General features: G+C 42.9%; 1 protein-coding gene and 1 long non-coding RNA gene across 2 annotated transcripts in view; one reads left to right on the top strand and one right to left on the bottom strand.

The window, feature by feature from the left end:
* The window catches only part of SLC24A3 (solute carrier family 24 member 3), a 481,529-nt gene that overhangs the window by 200,880 nt on the left and 255,556 nt on the right, over positions 1-25,093 (top strand). The window lies entirely within an intron of this gene.
* LOC102153395 lies at positions 11,428-11,778 on the bottom strand. The gene is made up of 2 exons (XR_005377501.1): positions 11,638-11,778; positions 11,428-11,510 (listed from the first exon to the last, which is right to left on the bottom strand). It is a non-coding gene; the product is annotated as an uncharacterized LOC102153395 (long non-coding RNA).

Raw genomic sequence — 25,093 nt, 5'->3', positions numbered from 1 at the left:
ATCTGGGACCATACTGTTTAGTGCAGGATGCTGGGTACATCAGCAGTTCATTTCGTATTACATGGTGCATGATTTAATAGAAATAGGCATGGTGTGTGGAGGGAGAGGTGGGGAAGTGCAGAAAAGGTGTTTGCCCAGCAAGGAGTCTTGTCTGAGATGAGTTTAAAGGAAAAACAGTTACAATATGAAAAGGAAGGAAAGAATCTTTAATGGTGGAAGGAACCGCATGACCTGTGGTAGAGCTAGGAGGAAAAGCATGGTGTGATGGAGGAACAGCAGACAGAGCAGTGTGGCTATACCAAGAAGTGCCAGGGCTGGGGGTTGGGGCAGTAAAGAGAGAGGTATTATATATATAATATAATATATATATATATATATTATTGGAGTTCAATTTGCCAACATATAGCATAACACCCAGTGCTCATCCCATCACGTGCCCCCCTCAGTGCCCATCACCCAGTCACCCCCACACCCCACCCACCTCCCTTTCCACCACCCCTTGTTCGTTTCCCAGAGTTAGGAGTCTCTCATGTTCTGTCTCCCTTTCTGATATTTTATTTTAAAACTTCCAAACCTACAGAAAAGTTGAAAGAATAGTACAATAAATAACTATGCACCCTATATAGGGATTCTCAAATTGTTAACACCTGTCCTATTGACCTTCTCTCTGCCTTATTATTTTTTTTCAAAATCTTTGAAAGTAGATGATAGACATCATGACTAAATAATTGAGTCTGGTGTCCAGGAAGAAAGGACATTCACTTTCCCACCTAACCACAATGCCATTATCACACCCAAGGACCGAACATTGGTGTTACAAATGTGTTATCCAACATCCGGTCCATAGTTAAATTTCCTCAGTTTTCCCCCAAAATGAACTTGATAGCTCTTCTAGCCTTTGCCTAGAGTCTGATCAAGAAAACATGTTGTCCTTGGGGACACTGGCTCTTTAGTCTCTTCCACGGTGGAATGTCCCCCACCTTTAGTTGTTTTGTGTTTCTTGACATTGTCATTTGTTCAGAGTACAGGCCAGTTGCTTTGTGGAATGTCCCTCAGTCTGGATCTGTGTGATGGTTCACTCATAACTAGATGAAGGTTAAACATTTTTGGCAAAAGCACTGCTCCTCTCCATTGCACCACTTCCAAAAGCTCATGATGCCAGCCTGTCCTAGCATTCTGGGCTAAATTGTTCACTCGGCTGTCACCACAGTCCCTCCATTGTAGGGAAACATCTTCTTCTTTATAGCTAAGGATGATTTTGCAATTCTGTCTTCTCCTTCCCCGTTTGTAGATTGGCATTCTCTCTCCGCCACACCCCACTTTTGAAAAATCATCATTTGAGGCTCATAGGATTCATTGTTTAAATTCGGTGTGTTAGAAAAAGCCATTATGTTTGTTCATGTTCAAATTGTCCCAAACTGGGCCAGTGGGAACCTCTTCAAGCCAGCTCATGTGTCTTTGATGGGTCCCCATTTGACTTTGAGTACTTTGGGGCTTTCTGCCTCACTTGATACTTTTGTGTTCTACGCTTGGGAATGACCACTTCTCTGAGGAGCCCTGGTTTCTTTTAGCGAGGAATGCTCATTGGAAATCATGGCCTGGGTGCAAGCTTTGCTCCTCAACTACAGAAATCTTGTTTCTAGGCCCTTTGAGTGGGGGGAGTGCTAAGGAATATGTATTTTTGAAACCTTACAAGTATATGAAGATAACACCAGTTCATTACAAGATTCTTTTTTCCCAACTTGCGTATCCCTGCATGGATCTCCAATTATATGAACTCGTATACTTCTTTGCTCTATCCTGCAATATCCACAGTCATTCTGGACTATTATACTAGCAATGCCACCACTAACAGTAGGCTTTCTAAGTAAAATGCAAGATTTCTTTGCAATTATTTTCCCTTTTGGAACATAACTTACCAAGGGTGTGTTAGCGGAGTACCCAAATTTATTATCTGTGTGTGCAGCTGTATTACCAATGTATACAACTAGATGCGTTTAAATACAATTTTCAGTTTTTTATCTTCAATTTTATTTTTTGGAAACATGTATTTTGGAAATTTTTATGTGACTAATCTCCTAGGGATGGGCACTTGGTCATGTTCAATATTTTGCTAATATAAATAATGCCGTGACAAATGATTTTGATTTGGGGACATGTATCTTCCAGGTGAACTCCTGCACATGGGCTTCCTGCATCAGAGAGCAAGTGTATGTGTCATGTCGTGAGATGCTGCCACGTTTCCTTTGTACTCATTTGAGTTTTCAGTAGGTTCTGTTGGAGAATGGACTTGAGAGCAGATGAGGTGGGACATAGGTGGTCACTGTGGCCGTCCAGATGAATGATGGCTAGTGCCTCAGCCAATGGCAATGAGACCAGAAAGGGAGATGGGGACTGGTTGGGGGCTTAGCTCCTGGCTGGTTATGGGATGGAGGGAATAAAGGGACTCCGAAGTGCTTGATCTACAGTAAGGAGGCAGTTCAGTGTCCACACTAAGGCAGGGAACAGGAGGAAGAAGAAGACGTGTGTGCACACGTGTGCACCTATGCATGTATGTGTACATGCATAGTTATGATGGTGTACATGGGTACATGTGAATGAATGTGTTTGTGCCCATGTATGCATACATGCACACACGTGTGAATGTGTTAGGGAAACAGATGTGCAGAGGCCTGGAGCGCAGAGTGGGGCTAGGCTGGCAGCAATGAGCCACCGGCATGATGAGGACAGCCAAAACCACGCCCTTGGCTGAGGTCAGTACGTATGCTCCTGAGTGTCCCCAACCTCTGGCCTTACAGGGAAAACAGGGCATTTTACATTTCTCAGATGTACTCGTGGACCTGCTGCCTTAGACTTACCTCGTGGTACTCACCTGGAAGGGTAACTGGAAGTTGAGGGAAAAAGTATAGCGAGCACAGTATGTGAAAATGTAACTGGCAACTATTCAAAAAACTGGATTTGATGTTTCTGGGCTTCTCAGACATCACGCAGGCTTTAGCAGCCTCGTCAGGGGCGGGTGGATGCACACTGGGCTGACCAGAAGCCTGATGACTCTCACGAGACAAGCTGCTGGCCGGAAACTTCAGGAGCCATTCCTCTGGTGCTGCTCTCTGTTCTAGACGATCCTAGGCCTGTACTGGGCTCTCCTGGGCTGACCTAGGCACGATAAAGATCTCACTTGGAAAAAAGTTATTTGCCAGAGGCTGAGAGCACTAGAAGGCAGTGGAAATCAGTTCACAGATAAACTCCTGTGGGCTCTACAAAAGTTCCCTGGAAAGGGGTCCTTATCCTCCATCAGGAAACATGCCCTTCATTTCTAGAGGGTACTTTATGTTTGGCTAAAGGTGCAGCCTGTGGATTCATGTGGAACTTCAGTAACAGTAGATAATCCCCATTTTTAGGAGCCTATCAAAAATCCCGTTCTCTATACGCATGTAACAAATGAGCACATTTGCCGTGACACGTCAGGAATTGGGCCTTACTGTGCTCCTTATTATAGTTCAGTTACTCAAATCATTGAAAAATTCTTTCAAGCACCAGCTCAACAGCAATAAAACACAACCCCCTTCAGTTCATTCATTCCAGTGCAATCTTTCTAATATGCTCTCCTGCCTCTCTATACTGGGTCCAGGGCCCATTACTTAGTTATTTCTTATAACTCAGTAGAATTCATATAAGCCTTAGCCCAGCCTGGTTGTAATTACTGTAGTTTCTGTTTGCTCCTTCCAGGTTTGGCTGCCAGTGGCCACCTCTGTTCCCTTCCGGTTTGCTTCTAATAAGTCTTTTCACATCCATAAAATCCAGTCATTCTCCTTTGTTTGCTGGCTTGAACATCCATTGGGCTTGGACACAGCTCCCCAGTCTGTAATAGTGTTAATACAGTGTGTTAAATAGGAGTCACGAGACTCTGAGAGACTTCTTGAACATAAATGCCCGACTAGTGTTCGTGGCACTATTAGCAAGGGGTGAGAGAGTCACATTGAGAGCGAGGATGTGGAGCAAGTGTGGCTTCTGGAAATGTTTTTTTTTTTTTAATTTTTATTTATTTATTCATGAGAGACACACAGAGAGAGACAAAGACACAGGTAGAGGGAGATGCAGGCTCCATGCAGAGAGCCTAATGTGGGACTTGATCCCAGGACTCCGGGATCATGACCTGAGCCAAAGGCAGGTGCTCAACCACTGAGCCACCCAGGCATCCCTGGAAATGTTCTTTTTCCTCAAACTGATAAAACCTACAATGCAACTGATTAATTACTGGTATGAATTCTCTCCTTTGAGTGGGTAGGGATGGCATGGGCAAGCCCTCATTGTTACTGGGAGGCAGAAGAGAAGGTGCCACGGATTGGGGTTCTGAGTTCTTATCCACCCCAGATTCTATCACTTCTGGACCACAGGGACTTGGACAGGTTAGAAATTGCTTATCTTCCCGTCTCCTCCCTACAAATGGAGCTATGACCTGCCTTGCCCAGGTGGTAACTGTGGAAGGGCTTTATATAAGCAGCGTGGTCTACATACACAGAATGCCGTTGCCTGCAGTTTGGGGATATTTTGGATGTGTAATAGACAAGTTATGGTATTCCAGTTGTGACTTTTCTCAGCTGTAGCAAACGTGGGACGTGTTCTTTCCATCTTCAAGTTCCTCCTTCTCCTTTAGGGATTTCTTTTTAACCTCTCTCTGCCCCTAAGAACTTTAAAAGGAAATAGAATACTGTTCTTTAAAAATCTGAAATAATCCCCCCCTACCTCCCCACCCTGACGTGAGCTGCAGTTATCAGCGGCCAGAGTTTCATTTCTCTGAAGGTTTCCCATTGTAGGAAGTGTGTGAACCACATGGACAAAAGCTAACAGCTCAGCTGTCCCCCCACTGTCCTCACCTTTATCTCTATTATCCTTAAGAAAAAAATCAAGAGGCTGATGGATGCAGAGGGCTGGTTGGAAGCTGCTGGCATTTGACCACTTTTAACATGCAGAAAGGCCAGTTTCCAATGATTTAACCTAATGATTTCTGGAGAAAGGGAATGACACACATGGTTCAGGGTTAGTCAATCAATACTGCAGCGCAATGCTGAACTCATTTTTATGGTTGAAAATAATCTATGAAATAAACCGCAGGAGTACCATGTAAATAAATGCAAAGGTAATAAATACACACATGGCATCTCAACTACTCTCTTCCCTGCCTCCTGCCCCCCTGTTCAGTAGATGCTGTTCTTTCTTGGGTCCAGGATGCAGCCACATGTTTGTGTGGAAGACGATGGGAAATTGGACTCAAATTTACTGTGTCATTTTAATCGACTGCCCCCTTTACTTGACAGTGAGGTTCATCGAGGGCTTCTTTGAAGCCCTCCCAACCTGGTGAATAAGTAATGTGCCAGGGTGGGGTGGGGTGCATCCCAGGGGCTCATAAGTAAACTGTCACAGGAGAGCGGCAGGGCGATTACTCCATCCTCATTCCTGGCTGGCCCATAAAAGGCATCCTCCATGTGGCTGATTATGAGCCCGCCATCTGATTTGAAGTTATGTCACCCTAAAGCAGGGAGAATTTCCTCCCAATAATCTCATCTTTAATCCAGAACTGCAGCAGGGAAAGCCTGTCCACACAGTTTAGAGGGAGTGGATTAAATAGGAGGGCAGCTTGCTGCTTCTGGCTGCTGGAAGGCACTTCTGGGGTGCCTGGGGGTCTGAGGTCCCAGGGAGGGAGGCAGGCTGGGGGATGGGGATGGGCTCTGTTTGGTCTCTTTCACCTTCCCCAGGTGCCCTCTCCTTCCTGCCCCTTCCTCCTTACTCTCCCCAACCCCACTACTCCCCCACCCTTCCCTTCCTGAACCTCTCTTAATCTCCTCCCCCCACCCCCAGCCTTTTCATTGAGCTAAGAGTCCCTGTGGCTCTTGCTGGGTAAAGACCATTTCTGGGTTTAAGTCCTAGAGCTGTAGCGTCTGCTGGCCTGGGTTTTATAGGGATATGCCACAGATACCCTTGTTTGTTTTCTGGGCTCACTGAGAAGACAAGTTTTCCTTCCTCTTTAAAGCAAAGAAGGAAGTCTAGAGGGGGTTCTCCTCTGGTCCTCTGTTCAGGCAGGTGCTACCTCTAGTCTGACCAAGAACCTGGAAGCCAAAGAAAGGAAATAGGAGCTGAGAGGGAAATTGGGTGAGAAGGAGGAAGAGCAGAGAGGGAGGGAAGGGAGGAGGAAGGGGTGAGGGAAAGGGGAGAAGAGGGACAGGCCATTTTCCCAATTGATTTGTGTGGAAATGAAAAACAGGACCCATACTCCAGGATTTCTGCAGCCTTCAGGGAGAGAGCTAATGGGGAAAATAGTGCAGAAAAATGCGGCTGATCCTTGGTAGCAGCCCTGCTCCCTGGAGATGCCCCTGCCCTGGCCTGTGACTGCACACATATATGCCAGCACATGTGTACACATGCACAGACACACACATGTTCTCACACACACACAGCCACATGCACAGCCACACACATGCACACCTACGCAGTCATGCATGCCTGAGTACATGTACACGTGCACTCACAGGTATACACAGGCACACACATTACCACACACATGCAGCCATGCACACATACACAGAGAGACACACTTGCGTAAAGATGCACACACACACAGATACATGCCCACTATCACATGGGCACAGGCACACACAGACTTTATACGTACACACACACTCATGCACATATACACACAGACACACAATCATGTGCACACATGCACACGCACTCACACAGGCACAATCACACCCTGCCCCATTCTTCCTGTTTTGAATCTTGCCCTCTGTGGTTATCTTCACCCTTGATCCAGGGGTGGGCTCTCCACTGGATTGTGTCCTCTCATCCTCTGCCTGCCCTCAGGACCTCAGGCCAGTCTTGTACTTCTGCTAGGCATGAACAAGGAGTACTTTGGACTCTGGGGTGGAGTGGAACACAGCCTTGATACACCTGCGCAAGTTTGAATTAACCAGTTAATTAATGGGAAGAGAATGTTGACATGAGTCTGGTGAGGCTGTGGGAGTACCCTTGGCTCAGCCTCCATCACACACCCCAAGGTCATCATGGAGAGCCTCTGAGAAGCAGATGCCAGGATGGGATGAAACCTGTAAGAACTTTCCTAGGGAAGTGCCTGTAAGGAAGGTGGAAAGGGGAGGGAAGGTTGTATAGAAGTGTCCTGTGGGATGGCCGTGCGCCCTAGGGAAGGTTCTGTAGAACTGTCACAGAATCACCGAGCCATGGCTGGCCTTTAGGGAAGTCCCACACCTCCTGGAGTTGGGCCCACCTTGGTATCTCCACTGATGTGGCCATGGATCCCATCAACCTGTGGTCAGTGGGTGAGTTGTGTCAGGTGCATGACAACAGAGAGACAGGGAAAGAAGTTGATAGAAACTTTGCACCAAGTCAGAAGCAGTGACCTGACTCTCTTTTGTACTGATTTGAAACAGAAAATCAACAGTTCAAGAAATAGGTTCCCTTTTAAAATAATGATGTATTTAGCCCAATAGTCCTTTGCTAATAAGGTTTCTGAGTTCAAAGGGTTTTCTCTGCATGTCCAGCTTGGAAACATAGAGGAACCCCTGTTATCAGCACCAAGGAATGCCAGGCCTTCAACTGCACAAGAGAATTCCTGGGTTGGAAATAGAGAGGTCTTTCTGGACAGTGAAGGGAACTTTCAACATTGCACAGGGTTATAGAATCATTTCATTTTAGGGTCTTTAAAAATCAGGTTTGAGGTAGGTTGAGTGACCCTGTCTGAGGGGAGATACTTTGTCATTCTAACTTCCCAATAACCCCACTCCCCTCATGCTGGTATGGTGACAGGAGGTAGGGTCCTCACATGGAGTACAACCATATAAACACAGCCTGTAGCAAAAGCTAACCCCCAAGCTGATATCCTAAGAAGATTGGTAGTCACCTGACATCATTTTTATGAAATTGGAGAGGTTTATATGTAATTTTAATGATTGTCCTAATAAACAATGTAAAATCTCAGAATTAAAAAATACCAAATCAATCATAAAAGACAAGAAAAAATGCCTGAATATTTCCTAGTCTTTGGTGGTTCTTTTTCCGTGACCATTTTTAAAGTAACCTGTAGAACTTTTTCTCACTGCCTGCAGGAATTCAAGTAGAGGCAAATAATCCATGAGAATTCCAAGTGAAGGTCTAATTCCAGCACTACACACATATCTCAAGCCGCAAGATGTTCATAAGTGAAGTGATAAATCAACAATAAACATGAAAGGAAGTTTTCATCTGGGAGCTGGGGTTTCTGGTTTGCCTGGGGTACAGGGTGTGTACCTTCTTGGCTGTGTGGCCTCAGCTACTGAGGGGAATGATCTGCTAACTCCTAGTAGCCAGATGCCTTATTTAATGTGCCTTCACCAAAGCATCTTCAGCATCGATTTAGTGCCATAAATTATGAGCACTTAAATCCACGTGGAAGTTGAAGCTTTCCGTGATGAAAAGTAACGGCTGTCACTCTCTGCAGCTTCAGTAATTTTAGAAGGGGTATAGTACCATTCTTCAGCTAGTTCCAGTGGAGATACAGATATCTTATCCGGTGTGAGTAGCTATCTTTCTGGGAGGTGCTCCTGCTCGGGATTTAATGGAATGTGTGCTTTCCTGATGGTACATCACATGGCACATTTCAAGTTCTGTGTGGGACAATAGGGCCCCACATTTTATTAGTAGACTAATGACACATGACCAGATCCTTATACAGAAAACATTTACATTTTATATTCAGACCTTGGGAGTTGAAACTGGGTCAAATCCCAGGGAGCTCTTCCACAAACTAATGAGGTCAAAAAATCCAGATCCTCAGAAATCATGCTTGCAGTAGTTTTAATGAATGTTCCATGGGGAAAATGCACCAAGAATTTTTTGTTTGAATCAAGCAGTGACTAAACTTAGGTCACATTGGGTAAATTTCCTCCAATATGCAGAGTATTAGACTTGCATCTTCATTATCTTTGATTCTTTTGATTCTTTTTTCAGTCACAACTGGAGGGTTTTTGTCTTCGAAAAGCATGATGAGGCCACCCAATTTTTTTCTCCTCTTGTAGGACATGGGCTTGGAGCTTGGTGAGAATGACTTCATAGAAATTCCCATCTTGGTTTAAAATATAATCTGTTCAGAGAAAAATGTGATGTAGGGCAGGGCCAGCAGATTAGAAGCAGACTGCCATTGGAAAGGCTCATTCCTCACAGTTCTGAGAGAAGGGGGCATTCCACACTGTGCAGGACCATCTGGGGAGGCACCAGGGATGCTGGAGAATCAGAGGGCAAGGGCACACCTGGGGGCAAAGCCTTTATTGTGGTTTCAATGGAAGGAATGGGTAAGGTAGGGTAAGCACGTTTAGGATTTGCTAGTGTGGATAATTTCAGTATAGCAGTAGAATCAGTAGATTCAGTAGAAGCAGTAGAATCAGTAGATCCTGGGGAATAGGGGCTGCCCTAAGTTGTTTTGTGCCTGGCCCTGGGTCCCAGATTAGTGCAGGTGGACAGTGGCCCAGAGTGTGACAGCATAGTAAAGGAGGTAGGCTTTGGATTGACTGGTTTACACTTGAAAAGTACATTCCTTATTTACTATTCATCATTCATGTGTTTACTCAAGGAATTGGCTTCCCCTGAGAGAGGTAGTCCCTCCAGGGTCAGTGGGGCCCCAGATATCAAACCATTAGAATTTAGAAAATAGAAGACATGATTAATGCTCATCTCCAATCTGAAAATCCTGTGGTTTATTAAACAAGACAAGTAAAGATTTAGGGCTGCATCTGTGCTCACAGAAACTCTCATATGAGGGAAATCTTGGATATTAAAACCGAGAAATCAAAGAACCTTATTCTCCCATGGAAGTCCATGGCCTGAGTGTGCACCAGCCCCTGCTGGTCACTAAGTCGAGAGGCTCTGGAAGGCTCTGTCCAGAGAAGCGGGCAGCTAAGCAAGCCTGGAGACAAAAGGGAGCCCAGCTCTGAGTTTGAGGGCACGATGAGAACAAATTTGAAGATTTTTTTTTTCAGATGGCCTCAGCCCAGGAAAATTTACACTGCAGGAATAATATTTCTGGTTGGTGGATAAGTTGGAGAGTTTTGTAGAACTGCAGCCTGGACCATTAGCATTGTGGACTAATGACCTTGTTTTGGAGACCTTGCTATTTGCTTAGAAAGATGGGAAGGTGAGCTGTTGGTAATTCCTGCAGTGTAGCCACAGTATCTACCCTTCTCTCTTCACCTGCCTTCAGCGGCTTGCACAGCTGCCTCTTGGTGGTTATTTGTTCTTGGCTAATTACAGTAGGAAGGGCTTTTACAGCCTTACAGCTAGGAAAGCGAGGAACACGCCCTTTTTCTTTTTTCTAAGAAAAATGGAACTCGTCTCATGCCTAATTAGAGAGTCCTGGATGCAGGGGAGGGAATATGCTGACCACGCAACCCCCAGGGGTTCCTAGGAACCCCTTTCCTTCTTGCCGACTGGGGATTGCACTGCTTATGGAAGCTGTATAACCACCAGCCCCCAGGCCAGGAGTCCCCTTTCCTTTGTGTGGCCATGGAGCTCCGGGGATGCTTGCATATCTTCCAGCAGGTGCTATTTGAGCAACTGATCCAGTTACTCTGCTATTGGATTTTTGCCAAAAAGTGATTACAAGATGCTGCCCTCTCTATTTGGGATAGTCTGTAATCGAGAGATAACAGACTTCTAAGTCCAACAAGCCCAGATGCAAACCCTGGCTGAGCTGCTTAGCAGCTGGACAAATTTAGGCCCATTACTCAATCCCCTTGTACCTGAATTTCCTCCTGTGCAAAATAAACGTAACAGCACCTACCCTGTAACTTCACAGGCAGGTCAGATGATGCTGTTGGTGAAGGCCCTACCATGGTGTAGACTTACTGTTTTGTATATTTTTAACATTTCCAGCCCAACCAACATACCAAATGTATTTTAATAAAAAAAGATATTTAGGGATGCCTGGGTGGCTCAGCAGTTGGGCGCCTGCCTTCAGCTCAGATTGTGATCCTGGGGTCCTGGGATGGAGTCCCACATTGTGCTCCCACAAGGGGGCCTGCTTCTCCCTCTGCCTGTGTCTCTGCATCTCTCTGTCTCTCTCATGAATAAATAAATCTTTAAAAAAAGATATTTATTGTCACCATTTATATTCCATGCTATCGCAGTCAGTACAATTTCAAGGTGGAATATGTTGGGAGGAGATGGATCTGCCTGCTAAAGATATCAGGAACCCAGCATGATCTACTTGGCTAGGTGCGGCATTCACAGATGGCTGCTGGTTCCATTGGGGCATTTCAGGGCAGTTAGTAGTGCCCAGAGTACTCTGGGGTTACACAGCTATCTGGCCAGGCACAGGGTGACCCAGTTGTAGGCCGCACTAGCTCCTGACAGGCATGGGCCGGAGGTGACTGCAATTTTCTCAGGTGTCCCATGAAAGTCTGTGACAGCTTTCTTTATCCGTAGGATGTCTTCTGTCTGCAACAGTCAGTGGCTACAGGAGAAACCTAGAATAGCGAGAAGTTTTATTTTACCACACTGTAATGGTTGTCCGTCCCAGTTCCAGGAATGAATGGAAAGATGACCTGGATATTCATTTTGATCACCTAAAACCCCCCGTATCAAGTGACATACTCGGATATAAGATCTCCTTCCTATAGATGCCGACTGGTGCTTGGTAAGGAGGTCTGAGGTCTTCCTCAGTCCGAGAACACAACACACATCCACTCACTCAGCCCACATACTCTATATGAAGTGCGCATTATGACATCATATGCTGACACCATAGCACTTGTATCTGCCCAGATAAGGAAATTGAGGCCCAGAGAGGCTCAGTGCCTGGCCTCAGTTATACAGCTGGGGAAAGGAAGCTGCAGACATGGATTTGCACTTGAGCTTCTAATGGGTCTTCTGTTTGACCTGAGACTCTTCAGAGGTTGTGAGGGGTCTCCTCTGATTTCTTGTCTAAGAGCCCAGACTAACGGCCCAAGCAGAACTTCAGCTTCTGCTCTTGGCACTGTGGCGCATGACTCTCTTTCTCTCATCAGGATCTCTGAGCCTCCCACACACATGGGAGAGAATGCCTACTCTCCATGGGGAAAGAAAATCCATGTGCTCGCTTGGATGGGAGGCCCTGCTGTCAGGAACTTTGTGGCCAGTGGTCAGCTGCTGCAGCAAAGGCCCCTGCATGATCGGATGGCCACACCTCTCATTGTACTGGCCTCATTCTCCCCTGCAATTCTCCCAGCCTCTAGAAAGGGACCCTCTTCTTGGCTGCAGTTAGGAGAACCCCAAGAAAGGGCACTGATTGGTTACAGCAGTCACAGTAGCCAGTGAAGCGAGGGTGTATTTTTGGTCCAGCACAGACCACATTCCCACCTTTGACCAATCACTGCAGCCAGAAGAGTGGGGTCACATCAGAAGATAGCAGCCCCCTTTTTTGGCTGGCAGGATTAGAGGAGGGGTGAGGGATGAGATGTCCCCTGAGAAGAAAGAGGTAAAGTTCCAAAAGACAGAACAAAGAGATGGGTAGACAGAATAACAACGTGAGTAGCAGATATAGAAACAGTCCTCATAGGGTGTATTAGAATGAAACCAACTGAGGGCATAGCCCTCTGCCACTCTGCAGCAGAAGTTTTGGAAGTGAGATATTGGGGACCTTCAGAAAGAGGAAGAGGGAGAGAAGGTGTGTGTGAGGGGTGATTGGGAAGCACGGAGGAGGGGTTGGCTCATATACTCCAGCTCTACTAGTCTTCCTCTGCTGCTCAAACTAGCTGAGCCTACTCACCACAGGACCTTTGCCCATGATGTCTCTTCTTTCATAATGCTCACATTTTCACACTAACTGTAGCTGCCTCTTTTTTCACCCTTCAGATCCCAGTTTAAGAATTATTTCCTCTGAGAGGTCAATCTTGAGCCCTTGAGAAAAGTGAAGTCCCTCTTTTTCCTTCTCTTCCATAGATCCTTCTTTCCTTCAAAGCACTTCAAATAAATTTTAATCATTTATTGAATTATTTCTTTATTTGTTCCATGTCTGTGGACTGTGTCTGTTAGCTCCCTTGTATATTGCCAATACTTGGCAATCAGTAGGCATTCAATAAATATTAGAGGAATATTGTCCTTGTATGAATGGTGGTTTTACGGAGGTGATCAGAAGCAAATGGGCTGTGCCAATACATAGAGGAAAGAGAGGAGAGCCTGAGAGTCAGAAGTCAGCAGGAAGCAAGAAGGGACTGGGCCAATATGATGCCTTTTCATGTGGGTTGAGAGGTTATCTATGAACGTGAATGTCTAAGATGATGATTCTAGTGGGCACCTGGGTTATGACAGTGTGACCCCAGCTCCATGGTTGGGGTGACTAGAAATGGGTTTTCAACTGGCTGACAGATGCCAGGTGGACCATGATGCTTTGTGTGTTGTGGGCTCTCTTCTGTCTCCACTCTCCTCTGCCTGCCTTCCACTGCTTTTGGGGTGTAGCTGTTGGCCATGCTTGCGCTCACATAATGATTCCAGAAAATTCCTCACAGCCACTTCAACACACGACAATGAAGGCACGTTAATGAGCCCACCCAGGGACCTGCTGTGTTTTCAGGGCACACGTCGAACTCCCAAACCACCCAGTGGAGATTCCCCTGAAAGGTTCTGGCACTGGTGCCCTGAGCAGTCTCCTCGCTTCAAGGTTGAACCCAGTGGCTCCTTGTTTTCAAAACGTGAAATGATCATTGAGAAAAAGAAGTCAGTTGAGCTTGGTGAGTCCCCACTGTCTGGGCACCAAGCCCTCTGCTATGAAAGGAAAATGCCGGCTTTTGAGCACACAAAAGGCATCTGGCAGTTGGGAGAAGTGGCTTTCACCACTTTCAGGTAGGATAACTTGAACTTTTAAAAGACCTTCGGGAGCAGGGCAAGATGGCAGAGGAGTAGGGTCCCCAAGACACCTGTCCCCACCAACTTACCTAGATAACTTTCAAATCATTTTGAAAACCTACAAATTCAACCTGAGATTTAAAGAGAGAACAGCCGGATGCTACAGAGAGGAGTTTGCACTTCTAACAAGTACTGTTTAGCCACTCTGCACTGAGTAAAATGACTAGAAACAAGAACTCACCACAAAAGAAAGAATCAGAAACAGTACTCACTGCCACAGAGTTACAGAATTTGGATTACAATTCCTGTCAGAAAGCCAATTCAGAAGCACCATTATAAAGCTACTGGTGGCCCTGGATAAGAGCATAAAGGATTCAAGAGACTTCATGACTGCAGAATTTAGATCTAATCAGGCCGAAATTAAAAATCAATTAAATGCAATGCAATCCAAACTGGAGGTCCTAATGACAAGGGTTAATGAGGTAGAAGAAAGAGTGACATAGAAGACAAGTTGATTGTAAGGAAAGAAGCTGAGGAAAAAAGAGAAAAACAATTAAAAGACCATGAGGAAAGGTTAAGGGAAATAAATGACAGCCTCAGAAGGAAAAATCTATGTTTAATTGGGGTTCCAGGGGGGCCGAGAGGGACAGAGGACCAGAAAGCATATTTGAACAAATCATAACTGAGAACTAACCTAATTTGGGGAGGGAAACAGGAAACAGGCATTCAGATCCAGGAGATAGAGAGGTCCTCCCCTAAAATCAATAAAAACCATTCAACACCTCGACATTTAATAGTGAAACTTGCAAATTCCAAAGATAAGGAGAAAATCCTTGAAGCAGCAAGAGACAAGAGATCCCTAACTTATATGGGGAGAAATATTAGATTAACAGCAGACCTCTCCACAGAGACCTGACAGGCCAGAAAGGGCTGCCAGGATATATTCAGGGTCCTAGATGAGAAGAACATGCAGCCAAGAATACTCTATCCAGCAAGGCTCTCATTCAGAATTAGAAGGAGAGATAAAGAGCTTCCAAGATAGGCAGAAACTGAAAAAATATGTGACCACCAAACCAGCTCTGCAAGAAATATTAAGGGGGACCCCGTAAAAGAAAGAGGAAACCCAAAGAATCCACAAAAACAGGGACTGAATAGGTATATGATGACACTAAATTCATATCTTTCAATAGTAACTCTGAACATGAATGGGCTTAATGATCCCATCAAAAGACGCAGGGTTTCAGACTGGATAAAAAAGCAAGACCCATCTGTTTGTTGTCTACAAGAGACTCATTCGAGATCTAAGGACACCTAGACCCTGAAAATGGAAGGTTGGAGAACCATTTACCATTCAAATGGTCCTCAGAAGAAAGCAGGAGTAGCCATCTTCATATCAGATAAATAAGTTTATCCCAAAGACTCTAGTAAGAGATGAAGAGGGACACTATATCACACTTAAAGGATCTATCCAACAAGAGGACCTAACAATCATGAATATTTATGCCCCGAATGTGGGAGCTGCCAAGTATATCAATAAATTAATAACCAAAGTAAAGACATACTTAGATAATAACACACTAATACTAGGAGTCTTCAACACAGCACTTTCTGCAAATGACAGATATTCTAGGTACAACATCTCCCAAGAAGCAAGAGCTTTAAATGATACACTGGACCAGATGAATTTCACAGATATTGACAGAACTTTACATCCAAATGCAGCTGAATACACATTCTTCTCAAGTGCACATGGAACTTTCTCCAGAATAGACCACATACTGGGCCACAAATCAGGTCTCAACAGATACCAAAAGATTGGGATTGTCCCCTGCATATTTCCAGGCCATAATGCTTTGCAACTTGAACTCCATCACATGAAGAAATTTGGAAGAAATTCAAACACATGGAGGTTAAAGAACATCCTGCTAAAAGATGAAAGGATCAACCAAGAAATTAGAGAAGAATTAAAAAGATTCATGCAAACTAATGAGAATGAAGATACAACGTTCAAAATCTTTGGGATACAGCAAAAACAGTCCTAAGAGGGAAATACATTGCAATACAAGCATCCCTCAAAAAATTGGAAAAAACTCACATACACAAGCTAACCTCGCACCTAAAGGAACTGGAGAAAGAACAGCAAATAAAACCTACACCCAGCAGAAGAAGAGAGTTAATAAAGATTTGAGCAGAACTCAATGAAATAGAGACCAGAAAAACTGTAGAACAGATCAACAAAACCAGGAGTTCGCTCTTTGAAATAATTAATAAGATGGGTAAACCATTTGTCAACCTTCTTAAAAACAAGAGAAAAGCCTCTAATTAATAAAATCACGAATGAAAAAGGAGAGATTACCAATACCAAGGAAATACAAATGGTTTTGAAAACATATAATGAGCAGCTATATGCCAATAAGTTAGGCAATCTAGAAGAAATGGACGCATTTCTGGAAAACCACAAACTATCAAAACTGGAAGAGGAAACAATAGAACACCTGAACAGGCCAATAACCAGGGAGGAAACTGAAGCAGTCATCAAAAACCTCCAAGACACAAAAGTCCAGGGCCAGATGGTTTCCCAGAGGAATTCTATCAAACGTTTAAAGAAGAAACAATACCGACTCTGCTAAAGCTGTTCCAAAAGATAGAAAGGGATGGAATACTTCCAAACTTGTTTTATGAGGCCAACATCACCTAAGGAGTAGGTTCCATATGCCAACAAAATCTGTACAGAACTACATGAGATATAAGTCATTCATAAGTGTTTCACGAGTACATCTCTAAGGAGAATCCAGCCAAATCTACCTGTTTGGGAGGTGCTATGCTATTCTCCCCATATAGCTTTATTTGTGTGTGTTTTTTTTTTCTACAGAAGAACAAATTAAATAAAAACAAGAAACAATGTAGGAGCAAAAATTTGGTGCCATGCTCCTACAGGCGTTCAAAGTGAAAGATGAGTGAGTCTTGACCCTCAGACCTGGGACAGCTGCCCAGTGGGATCACATGCCTCTCTTGACACAGGACAAGGTCCCAGATCTAATGGAAGCCACAGTATGCTAATGGGCCGTCAGGCCTGCTGATGACCGTAGATGCAGCGACGTTCACATGGAAAGGTCTCATTCTTTGTCAACTCAGACACTCAGGTCATGAGGAATTCTGTTTAATGAGTTTTGATTCATTCAGAGATCTCCGAACTTACGACACAGATCAAATCCACCAGCTGCTCTGACTTAAGTAGATATAATTTACGGACAAACAAAAAGGAAGAATGTGAGAAATTTGGAAGTCCTTGGAAGGAAATGAGTTCTGATTTGTTTTTGGTGAATTCTGGCCACAACTAATCATTATTCTTGTGGGGTCCTAAGGAGTAGATGCCATGATGGAGACACGAACATCTGTATGGTGGAGAGGAGTGCTCACTTAGAGGCAATGAGCCCAGTTTTTTTGATCTGTGTCGTAAGTTCGGAGATCTCTGAATGAATCAAAACTCATTAAACAGAATGCCTCATGATCTGAGTGTCTGAGTTGACAAAGAACGAGACCTTTCCATGTGAATGTCGCTGCCTTCTTGGGGGGGGAGGGGCAGAAAGGGAGGGACAGGTTGAAGTAGCACTGGTTTTTGCATTTAGCCAGCTGTTGGGTGGATGTGTATTGGAGGGGGTGACGTTGAAGGGGGTAATGTTAGTGGCTGGGATCTAATTGGTAGATGTAAAGGTTTTATTCCTACATAAGAAGAAGTACATATTCCTGTGGATTTATTATATTTCTCTCTTTCACGTACAGGGAAAAGAATCAGACCTAACGTTGACAATAATCTTTGCGAAAATACATGTGAATCCTTGAGCATTAAAGTCAGACATCACTCTGGAATTTGTATTTTCTTCCTGTTCTGGTAAATTTCACTTATTTCAAAGCTCAGAAATACCACATTTAAATTTAAGAGCAACATCATCCCCCATACTTGACTTTCAGCATACCAGAGCCATCTGATCACCTGGCCTCCCCTACACTTGCTGAGCACTGTTTGTCAGGTGATGAGGCTCTTGCCTGTAATCTAGGAGGGAGCTGGTGGGGTGGGTGGAGAGAAAAGGGATAAGAGTCTAAGGAGCTGTTACATCTCTGATTCTGGTAATCCTCCAAAGTCCTATAGCCCATACGAGGAAAATAATAACCCAGCCCTACAGGTTGCTTAGTGAGGGCCAAACTGTCTTCAGTATCACTAACTTGGCTTCTAAACTGTGAGGCCAGAGAGAGATGGTGGCCACAGTTGCCATTCCCACATTGTGCTAAGCAGAAGAGATCTATGTACTTGAAAAAAGGAGGAGAGGCCCGGCTGAGTTACTCTTTAAAAAATGAGTTGAAGGAATCCCTGGGTGGCTCAGCTGTTTAGCGCCTGCCTTCGGCCCAGGGCGTGATCCTGGAATCCCAGGATCGAGTCCCACATCAGGCTCCCTGCATGGAGCCTGCTTCTCCCTCTGCCTGTGTCTCTGCCTCTCTCTCTCTGTCTCTCATGAATAAATAAATAAAATCTTAAAAAAATAAAAAAATAAATAAAAGTTAAAAATGAATTGAGTTTCAACAACCAGAGAGAAGTCCAGGTTCAAGAAGCAGTGTCAGAAGAGGTAGGAGACAATGATGATGGTGCCCAGAGCTCTGCCAGGTATTGAGGAGGATGGACAGAAGGTGAAGTCCAAGGCCCCTGGGGAGGAGGGCGCTATTACCAGCCCAGCACTGGACTCAGACAGGAATTTCAGCAGATGGGCCTGGCAGGGATATTAGGTGGTTGTGTTAACAGCAAAGCCACTGGCTCTCTGAGTGGGAAGTAGGCTGGATCCTGAGACTCTGCTGGACATCATGTTGCATACCTATAGCACTATTTCAGACCAGACTGTGCAATAATGCTTGGGTCAGGCCATTTTGAAATCAGGGTTGGAAGCCTTAGCCTTCCTGCTGTCCACTGAGCCAGGCTGACCTCTTTCTGAGCTGTCCTTAGCTCACACAGTAGGAGCCTGCTTCTAATCTCAGCTCTGATGCTGACAGATTGTGACCTTGGTTTTTTCACCTTCATGGGCCGTGGCATCCCTACCCGGAGACCGGAAGTAGTGACAGTCAGTGACTCACAGCCAAGTATAGGAACTTTACAGCCTACTGCAGATGAACAACTCTTGTTTCCAAGTGAGGGACCCCGTGCATCCAGAAGCCAAGGAGCCAGGGTCAGGGAGGGCTGAAGTTGACGTGGATTCACTCAATTCACAGTCCCTACTTTATCAGGTCATATTTCTTAGGATCCCAGAAGATACAAATACATTTATAAATTTAAAATATGTACACATGTAATATATAAGCATATTTACTTAATGCTTATTTAAGATAGTTTAATAGCCTTTAAATTTAAAGCTTTAGGTTTATAGAAAATGGGTGGAAAACAGCAGGTACCCCTTCACTTCCACCTTCCAGTTTCCCCCCTCTGTTAACATCTTGCATCACTGTAGTTCGTTTGTTATAACTAATACAACATTACTAGCTAATGTGTAGTTTAGAGTTCACCCATGGTGATGGGCAGGTCTATGAGTTTTGTCGAACGCATAGTGTCATGTATCCACCATCAAAGTATCCTACAGAATAGTTTCCCTGACCTAAAAATCCTTTGTGCTTTGCCTCTTCTATCTCTCCCTCCCCCTAATCTCTGGGAACCACTGAGCGTTTACTGCCTCCATAGTTTTACTTCTAGAATGCCATGTAGTTGGAACCATACATGTAGTAGTCTTTTTAGATTGGCTTCTTTCACTTAGCCATATGCGCTTAAGGGTTCTTACATGTCTTTCTGTCAATAGCTCATTTCTTTTTTTTTTATTAGTTCATTATTTTTTTAAATTTATTAATTTATTTATTTTAGTTTTTAAATTATTTTTATTGGAATTCAATTTGTCAACATATAGCATAACACCCAGTGCTCATCCCGTCAAGTGCCCCCCTCAGTGCCCGTCACCCAGTCACCCCAACCCCCCGCCTACCTCCCCTTCAGCAACCCTCCATTCATTTCCCAGAGTTAGGAGTCTCTCATGGTTTGTCTCCCTCTCTAATTTTCCCCACTCAGTTTCCCCTCCTTCCCTTATGGTCCCTTTCAGTATTTCTTATATTCCACATGAGTGAAGCCATATGATGTTGGTCCTTCTCTGATTGCCTTATTTCACTCAGCATAATACCCTCCAGTTCCATCCATGTTGAAGCAAATAGTGGCTATTCATCGTTTCTAATGGCTGAGAATAATCTGTATATATAAACCACATCTTCTGTATACATTCATTTGTCGAAGGACACCAAGGCTCCTTCCACAGTTTGGCTATTGTGGACATTGCTGCTATAAACATTGGGGTGCAGGTTTCTTGGCTTTTCACTACATCAGTATCTCTGGGGTAAATACTGAGTAGTGCAATTGCTGGGTTATAAGGTAGCTCTATTTTTAACTTCTTAAGGAATCTTCACACTATTTTCCAGAGTGGCTGCACCAGTTCACATCCCCACCAACAATGCAAGAGGGTTCCCTTTCTCCACATCCTCTCCAACATCTGTTGTTTCCTATCTTGATTATTTTAGCTATTCTCACTGGTGTGAAGTGTTATCTCATTGTGGTTTTGATGTGTATTTCCCTGATGGCAAGTGATGCGGAGCATTTTTTCATGTGCTTGTTGGCCATGTTTAAGTCTTGTTTGGTGAAATGTCTGTTCATGTTTTCTGCCCATTTTTTGACTGAATTGTTTGTTTTTTGGGTGTTGAGTTTGATAAGTTCTTTATTATTTTTTTGGTAAGTTCTTTATAGATCTTGGATACTATCCCCTTATCTGATATGTCATTTGCAAATATCTTCTCTCATTCTGTAGGTTGTCTTTTAGTTTTGTCAGAAAACTAAAACTAAACTAACTAGTTTTGTTTCCTTTGTTGTGCAGCTTTTTATCTTGATAAAGTCCCAGTAGTTCATTTTTGCTTTTGTTTCCCTTGCCTTTAGAGTCATACAGCATTTCAGCAACATGGCAGGATACAGAATTAATGGTCTTTTGTCTTTATCACTGGATAACATTCCATTGCATGGATGTACCACAGTTTGTTTATCCATTCACCTCCTGAAGACAATCTTAGCTGCTTCCAAGTTTTGACAATTAAGGATAAAGCTGCTAAGAACATTTATGTGTAGATATTTAAGTTTTCAGTTCGTTCCATAAATACTAAGAAGTAACTACTACTGGATTATATGCTAAAGGTATGGCCATTCTAATAAGTGTATAGTGGTATTCTTGTTGTTTTAATTTTCACTTCCTTAATGACATATAATATTGAGCATCTTTTCATATTCTTATATGCCATTTGTATGCCTTCTTTTGTGAGGTATCTAGCCAGGACTCTTGCCCATCTTTTAATCAGGTTGTTCATTTTCTTATTGTTGAGTTTTAAGAGCTCTTTGTATATTTTGTCTAACGGTCTTTTATCAGACAATCCTTTGCAGATATTTTCTCCCAGTCCTTGGCTTGTCGCATTCTCTTGAAAGTATCTTTTGCTGAGCAGAAGTTTTTAATTTTAAGGAAATCTGGCATATTAGTTATTTCTTTCGTGGATCATACCTTTGGTGTTGTTTCAAAAAAGTTATACCCCAACCCAAGGTCACCTATGTTATCTTCTGAAAGCTTTATAGTTTTTCATTTTGTGTTTATTAGATATTCTTTTTGAGTTAATTTTTGTGAAAAGTGTAATGTCAGTGTCTATATTCATTGTTTTGCAGATGGATGTCTAGTTCTAGCACTTTTTGTTGCTAGAACTTTCTCCATTACATTGCCTTTGTTTCCCTTATCAAAGATCAGTCGACTGTATTTGCATGAGTCTATTTCTGAATTTTCTAATCTGTTCCAGTAATCTATGTGCTTGTTCTTCCCTCAATAGCACACTTTCTTGATCAGTATTGCTTTCTAGTAAGTGTTGAAGTAGGTAGTATCAATCTTCTGTCTTTGTTCTTTTCTAGTAATAGTTGACTATTCTGGGTCTTTTGTCTCTCAATATAAACATTGGAATCATTTTGTTGATATTTGCAAAATTATTTGCTTGGATTTTGATTGGGGTTGCATTGAATCTGTAGATCAAATTGAAAAGAACTGACATCTTAATATTGAGTCTTCCTATCCATCAACATAGAATTATTTCTACACTTATTTAATTCTTTGAGTTCCTTTGTCAGAGTGTTCTAGTTTTCTTCATATAGATCTTGCATATGTTTTCTATTAGATTTATACCTATGTAGTTCTCTTTTTTGGGTACTACTATAAATGTTACTGTGTTTATAATTTCAAATTCCAATTGTTTATTGATGCTATTTAGGAGAACAATATGATTTTGAATATGAACTTTGTGTCCTGCAAGCTTGCAATTATCACTTATTAGTTTTTGGAGTTTTGTTTTTGTTTTGAATCTTTGGGATTTCTTACATCTAATCTCTGAAAAAAGACAGCTTATTTCTTCCTTCACAGTCTATATGCCTTTTATTTATTTTTCTTGTCTTATTGCATTGATTTCGACTTCCAGTATGTTGAATCTGAATGGTGAGAGGGGACATGCTTACCTTGTTCCTGATCTTAGGGGAAAAGCACCTAGTTTCTCAACATTACTCTTACTGTTAAATCCTCCATGTGACATGGAGTTGTGGGTGTTCTGTCCATACTCCCTTGCCACCCACTCTAACTTGTGAGATGGTTTTCTCTGGCTACAGAGCAGATTCAGTCCATATCCAGGAAAGGCCAGGAATGCTAGGAGTTAATAAAGCACCTATTTCCTCACCATTAAGTATGATGTTAGACTTTTTGTAGGCGTTCTTTACCAGGTTGAGGAAGCTCTCCCCTATTCCTAATTTGCTAAGAGGATTTTTTTCCCCACTATGAATGGATGTTAGTTTTAGTCAAATGCTTTTTTTGTTTTTATTAATAATGATCATATGACTTTTCTTCCTTGGCCTGTTGATATGATGGTTTACAGTAGTTGATTTTTAAATATTGAACTGGCTTCCATACCTAGAATAAATCCCACTTGGTTGTAATGTATAATTCTTTCTATACATTTTTAGATGAGGTTTGCTAGTATTTTGTTCAGAATTTTAAAAAAGGTTATGAGAGATGCTCTGTAGTTTTCTCTTCATATAATTTCTTTGGCTTAGTAGTAAGGTAATACTGGTCTTACAGAATGAGGTAGGAAGTATTTGGTGTACTTATATTTTCTGGAAGAGATGGTGGAGAATTTGTATAATTTCTTCCTGAAATATTTAGCATAATTCACCAGCGAACCAACCTGATCCTGGAGCTTTATCTTTTAGAAGGTTATTAATTATTGATTCAATTTCTTTAATAGATACAGGCTTATTCAGATTGTTTAGTTCTCCTTATGTGAGTTTTGGTAGATTTTATCATTCAAGAAATTGATCCTGAGTTACCTGAGTTATCAGATTTTATCTGAGCTATCAATTTGTAAGTAAAGGTTATTCATGATATCCCTTCATTATCCTTTTATGTCCCTGAGATCAGTGGTGATCCCCTCTTTCTGATATTAGTAATTTGTGCCTTTTCTCTCTAGAGAAAATCTGGCTAGAGCTTCATCAATTTTAATGATCATTTCAAAGAACCAGCTTTGGTTTTATTGTTTTTTCTCTACTGTTTTCTAGTTTTCTTTTTTCTACTGTTTATTTCTGCTCTAATTTTATTATATCTTTCCTTCTGCTTACTTTGGGTTTAGTCTGTTTTTCCTTCTCTGGCTTCCTAAAGTGGAAGCTTAGATGATTGAGTTAGAATCTTTCTTCTTTTCTAGTATATGCACACAATGCTATAAAATTCCCTCCAAGAACTGCTTTTTGTGGCATCTCACAAATCTTGATACATTTTTTTATCATTTTAACTTGAAACACTTATAAAATATAGAAAAGCACCAATATAATTTAACATATTCTGTGTAATCACCAACTGGAAATGACTTTGGCAGTAACCTTTCATTCTTTCTCTTTTTAATAAAAGTTAACAAAACACTACCTGTGATTTGGGTGTCTTGACCTTTTTACCAGTCCTGATCTACTCCCCACCCACCATTCCCAGAAACAACTACTGTCATGAAGGTGATGAGTTTCTTTCCAACCAAGTTACTTTTACTGACTTAGATGACAACCTCGATTTGTCTTACATCAACAAATGTAAGACATGGTGTTGGAAAGGAGAGCAGTCAAGACAGAAGATAGCAGAAGCAGGATTCATAATGAGTTCTCTAGACTGGAATGCACAGATGTGTATTGATGCACAATGCATCCATCTTAGTTTGGGTTCTTCTAGAAGCAGGGCCAGGGGCAAGGATTCAAGGATAAGTCATGTGTTTGGCATGTAGCTTGTGGAGCAGCAGAGTTAGACAAGGAAGGAATGGACACATCATCAGGGAAGTTGTAACTGGTGAATGAAGCCCTGGCCTTCTGGCATACAGGAGGTAACACAGAGCACACAGGAGAGATGAGGAAGTGAGATGTTCACCACAACTGCTATCAGCCAGTGAGTGAGGGGGGGCTCTGGGGTCCATTTAGCCTCTGGAACTTCTGGCCATGGACAGAGTTGTCCCTGACAACCAGAAAGAGCAGTTGGGCACAAAGGTGTAGGTGCTGGCAGGCACAAGAAGTTAGACAGGTGTGCTCTGCATTGGTCAAGTGAGGGGGTGTGGGTCATCCACTGACACCACCTATTAAAACCTCTCGTAAAATATCTTTTTGCTAAAGCTTAGCTTCTTTAGTCATTACATAAAAAGAAAAAAAAAAAGAGCATATGCCGTGTGCCATGTCCTGGGATCTTGTTCCATCCTTGTAAGAACACTGTGAAGAAGGTTCTCACAGTTGTAAGATGTGGAAAATGGGGCTGGCCAGCCTTCCGCACTCAGCAGTGGCTGATGCCTGCACCGGAACTCTGACTCACCTGTCAGGACCCCATGCTGCCTCTCAGAGAGTGTGGCTCCAGTAACCCTTAAGAACATTCAGCAAAGGGAAGGCTGTGGTAGGAGAGGAAACTTATTTTGAGCCAACTTTGAGAGGGCAGCATACAATGAGTGCTGGGAGCCTTTTAATTAAACACTGAAAACCACAGGAGATTGAAAGTAAGCTGCTTCAATGGGAAAGCTAATATTTACAGATTTAAAAACATGTAAAAGTCTGGAAATGCAGGTCTCTCGT

The sequence above is a fragment of the Canis lupus genome, chromosome 24, assembly GCF_011100685.1.
Source record: "Canis lupus familiaris isolate Mischka breed German Shepherd chromosome 24, alternate assembly UU_Cfam_GSD_1.0, whole genome shotgun sequence".
Classification (NCBI taxonomy): domain Eukaryota; kingdom Metazoa; phylum Chordata; class Mammalia; order Carnivora; family Canidae; genus Canis; species Canis lupus.
The sequence above is the reverse complement of the archived record's forward strand: the minus strand, read 5'-3'. Positions and strand labels throughout refer to the sequence as shown.